A 5,116-nucleotide genomic window follows, 5' to 3' on the forward strand; every position below is an offset into this window, starting at 1 on the left:
CCAAGCCTCGTCACTATTGCCCTGTGAAGAAGAGGCAGGGACAGGTGTACACTAGAAGTAAAACGTGAGCCACTGGGCAGCAGGCCAATCGAATTAAAAGTAAAACTTAAAGCATGCCTCTGTAATGATTTCTACTAGGTTCTCATCTGTGTATCACTCATAAAACTACAAATGCTAAAAACGACACACTGATACTTTCATAAAACATTATCATCTAAATTTTTCTGTAAGTTAACTTCTCAAATTCAAAAATTAAATTCATAAATGAGATACACAAGTTACGTTGGTATAAATGAAAAGTACCAACTAAGTAGGTGTCAGCTTTATGTATTTCAAAAATTTTGCAGTGAAGCAAATGCAGCGAGCAAAAATTGATGACTACCTCACACACTTGGTCTTAGTGTAAAATGCAAAAGAATCCTCAAGTATAAATTCTGAAATCATAGTTAGTTTTACAGTTCTTTAATTCGATATATCTTGCCCTCACATTTAATATATTTGTAAATACTTTTCTAAGGCCACCTAAATACTAATTGATTAAATTTGCTACCTACATAATCCCTATTAAAATTAAAGAAATTAACGGTCCATTTCTATTTTTATTTTTTCCACCAACTGGTGACATGCTTTCAAAAATACTCAATGTTTCTGAAAAGGAATTTATCAGATTCGTAATACATTTAAAATATGGCCCAAGGAGTAAGTCATACCCCTCTTAGCAAACATATGTACTATCTTGAATTCTATTAAACTCAGTTGGTTCTCTCCTTCTTCTGAAACTCTTCCCTTACTCAAATAACTTAAACAATTTAAGCTGTTAGCAATAGAGGGAGAAACATTTTTACATTTATTTCGTATATATTTGGAAACACATAAGAAAGAACATGTGCTCCAGGCAATGTAAGTAAAGCTATTCAATAAAACTTTTCTGTTTTCCTTTTTTGAGGGGTGGTGGTGGTGGTGGAAGGTATGTGGCCAGTGGAGGGACAGGCAAGTAAATTTTCATGTATATTAACTTCCACAGAATAAGATTCTAAATGAAAAATGTAAAATATTACTAGAAGATGTGATAATTTTGATTACCAAGCTCAAGAAACAAATGATTAGCTCTGTACTTTAGTTGTCTGGCTTTTCAAATCTCAGTTAACATAAGAACAGTACATTTAACATAGCAAACAGTTTACTCTTAAAAAGACAAGTTCCAGAAATCTAAACCAAAATTTATATAGTAATAACCAGGAATATGTCAAAAATAGAAGAACAATCCCCACCTTTGCGTCGTATTAGAACACAGTATCCTTAAAGTTTAATTATATCGATAAAAGCAAACTCACTAGTCTATTTAGCTATAAAGGATGTCTTTATTAAAATATTTTGGTTATAATAAATATAGAGAATATTATTAAGCTTAAACTGAGTTCATAAATCATTTTTCATGATAGTTAAATCCACAGATTTCTAATAATAAAATTAGGCATATAGATTTCAAAAGAAATCTATGATATTTCCCCAACAATATACTTAATAGACTTCGTTTCTGAAAATTGGAATAATACTTTCAGAGAAAGGATATTCAACAGGTACTATTTCTCATGATAAAAAATCTTAATCAGCTCAAAAAAGCCTAATATAGCCAATTCAAGTTACATGCTGTACTGTGCCTTAAGCTAAGAAAACTCAAAGGAATTACAGATTCTATAACTTGTGTACTCTGAGTGCATTTTCTAATAAAGATAAATAGCTAGCTGTGTACAACCCAAACACATTGAAAGTCTCACACTACATTTCGTGAAACAAGAAAAAACAATTCACAATATATTTTATGTAGGTTGGTAACAAACTAGTCATAACTTGAAATGTCTGATTCATCTGAATAACAGAAAATAGACAAAGAAGTAATTTTCCTTCAATTTTAAAGAACTTATACTTCTTGATGTTATTATTTGGTTTCTCAGAGTGTCAACCATTCAAAACCTAAGAGTTTCATTTGTTTTAAAAGCATAGCATAATTCTGACTACTTATCTTTAATGTAACTGTCTTGAGCCAAAATACAATAAAAAGATAAACTTCAAAGGTGTATTAATATTAATCGTATTCTGAAACCTCTGGGAAAATGATGATATGAGTGGTATTGGTATGCTCTTTTCCATTGATAGTTCAACCCTTTTCAATTAATTTTGATCTAATGGTGGTTCATGAGAGTCATTTTTACAATGTGTTCACAGAAAGTTGCCATTGCTTCCAAAATCTGAAACCACAAATGATGTACTCAGATACCACATCAATGTAAGGTTGTTTGAAATATATTTACAAAGGGTGTAGATAAGAACTCAGCTGTGAACATAAATTAACATACAATGGACCACAAGTGATCATTTGATTGTACAATATGGGAAAAAACAAAATTCTGTATAAAAGGTCTAAAAACAGCCCTAATTTTAAACTACTTCTATTAAGCCATAAAAACAAAGGAAAATAGGGATTTCTTTTAAAAACTCGATATGCCAGTAGAAATTACAACATAAGTAATTTCTATTCAAGATTAGCCTTAATCTCATGTAAAGTACAACTAATATCTTACATGTGTTTTTAAAAATGAAAACATTGTAGAAATCTACAACGGATAGTAGTTTATCAGTAAACATTTTCTGTTAAATAATGCAAATATACTAACTTCGGTGATGTAAACTAATAACTTTCAGAATATTTAAATACCTTCATTCCAAAGGTGCAGTTATAGCACAAGTATAGAATAGGCTGTAAAAGATGTGCAAATTTAAAAACTTTTCCATTGTGTTGTTATGTGTGCTTTTTCCACCTAAGAAATGTCTGCTGTTTACCTCCCTATGCATTTTTCAAACCGAAGTCAGTCCTCGGTGTACCTTCCACCCAAAGTGAACACTATGTATTTTACAGCGTTTACAAAATGGCTGTAAAATCACATTATGGGTAAACGTGGGTCTCTGACCTCATTGCACAGAATTCATAACTGTTCAATAAGTCTTACACCACACATCTTAAATGATTTTGATTTTTCCACAATTCCTTCCAAGATCAACTTTCAAAGCAAAGCAAAGTAACATGAAAAGATCTTGGGAAGGCTTGGTACACAAAAGGACAGCTTGGAAATAAACTCATCTACACACGCCTTTCCATTGGCAGCCAAGCGCTCAACTCGCTGCGCCACCAGCCCCTTCCATCTTCTATGATGTTTGTTTAATCCTCCTTCCCTTATCATCCCTACTAAAGGTGGGTGCACTTGAGTCATACAAACGCTAGGCTTTTCCATGACACCAGACCCTCCCAGCACCTCTGCTTTTGGTCCTCAGACCACTCTGTACAGGTAAGAAAAATCGCAGGAAAAGAGAGGCTGTCCCTTTAAAATGCCCTTCCAGATCCCACGTGGAAGCAACATCAGCAGCACTTTACTATTAACTTAAAGGTGATGCAAGAGTCATCATCCTTTTCTACACCTAAAACCAGCAAACCTACTGAGGATGAACAGGTGAAGCAAACATGTAAGGGGGGCAGAAACCCAACAACTGCCTCCCCCTCCCCAAAAGGTGCTCTGAGCTTGCACCCCAATGTGTCTGTGCACTATGCTCTCTCTTCCCTGGCTTTGCAGAGCCAAGTTTAAAGAAAGGAGGGAGCCACTCACAAAACCTGAAGCGTAAAAGCGACGAAAGGGCAATCTAAAGCCGGAAAGGTTTACTCTTCCAATCACACACATTAACTCTATTAAGAAAGTGGCATCACTTTTTTTACACCACCACCACCACCCCGCAAACATCATTAAAAGGGAGTTATAAAATAGCAAATATCGTGTTTATCTTATCTCACATCAGTCCACATTACCAATAAGTAGAGCAGTTTCTCAACTACCACCTCCCCTCTCCCTCCCCCTCCTCCTCTTGCATCGGATTTTCACGTTTTCTCATTGTCGGTTGAGTTATAAAAGGCTTTTGCCCTTCGAAAGTTTTTAAAAAATAAATAAATATTAACTCCTTGGTCCCTGCAAAGTCAAAATGGACTTCAGGGGAAAGGCGGTTCGTAGTTTTACCTTTAGCGAGAAAAGGGGGAGCATCCCGGATTTTTAGGGATTTTTTGCGATTTTTAAAAAATTTTTATTTGGTTATATGCCTGAGTTCTCCCTCCATTTTGGTTGTTTATGATACTGACAACAAGCTGTCCCTGCCCTGTGCAGATCTGCTGCTTTCATTTAGCACCCCCGGCCCCCCTCGCGGCCACTCGCCCCAGCTCACACGTCCCCGCAGACCCCGCCACCGACCCCGACTCGCCCACCTGGGGAAGGGGCGAAATCAAATGCATTTCTCCGAAAAGAAAAACCTCTTTTGAAAACGGGGCACAGTTACCCCAAGTCGCTCCCAGTACCCCCCAAATATTGCCGACTGCGGGTCTCCGCCAGGCCCTATGGGAGGCGACCTTCCCTCGGGATGTTTTGGTGGAAAATGCGGAGAGTTTACTCTCAAAACTGAATTTATATTAATTTTTCCCTTATTTTTCGGGTCTCTAATGTCTTCCGCTCTCGTTGCTGCCGCTGCCGCTGTCACAATATTCACAGCACCAGAGAGGAGGAGGAGGAGGAGGAGGAGGAGGAAAACTTTTCAAACTTTCCAGACCCTGAATAAAGTAGCTGTTTTTCCCACCGCCCTCACCTTCGGGTCCCCAGCCGCATCGACCCTTGCCCTGTCAGAGGCTCCTCCGAGAGTCCTCGCACCCCCGTGCAATGATTTTATTTTATTTGTTCTGGTTATTTTCCTTTTGGGGTCCAGAGCAAGGCTGAGAGCAGCACAAACTTTTCCTCCTCCTGCCGCCGCCGCAGCTCCTCTGCCCCCTCGGCGAGTCCCATAATTTAAATAACCCTGATATTTCTCCCGCTAAATGCCTCTCCGCCACCTCGGACCTCGGCAGGACTCACCGCAGAGCTTCACCATCCTCCCTCCGGCCCGTCCGCCGCCTTTACACCACCCGCGGAATTTCTAATAATTTTTTTCTCATATTTCGGGCTGGACGCGGCGGGCCTGGAAATTGTTTCCTTACGCCTCTCTCCAGCAGCCATTGTAGTGTATGCGCTGCCCCTGCAGCCCAACTTGC

At 38.3% G+C, this 5,116-nt stretch overlaps 1 protein-coding gene and 1 pseudogene across 2 annotated transcripts in view; both read right to left on the bottom strand.

Annotated features, from left to right (window-relative positions):
* Window positions 1-4,984, bottom strand: part of PLAG1 (PLAG1 zinc finger) — a 54,035-nt gene extending 49,051 nt beyond the window's left edge. For both annotated transcript variants that reach the window (XM_004697566.2, XM_004697565.2), the window contains exon 1: window positions 4,941-4,984. The gene's annotated coding sequence lies outside the window, so the exon portion shown is untranslated. The remainder of the gene's footprint in view (window positions 1-4,940) is intronic.
* LOC101645574 overlaps window positions 1-5,081 on the bottom strand; it is a 32,619-nt pseudogene extending 27,538 nt beyond the window's left edge.
* Window positions 5,082-5,116: the final 35 nt, after the last annotated feature.

Source organism: Echinops telfairi, unplaced genomic scaffold (assembly GCF_000313985.2).
Source record: "Echinops telfairi isolate 266 unplaced genomic scaffold, ASM31398v2 ScPeMD7_1;HRSCAF=3_0, whole genome shotgun sequence".
Classification (NCBI taxonomy): Eukaryota; Metazoa; Chordata; class Mammalia; order Afrosoricida; family Tenrecidae; genus Echinops; species Echinops telfairi.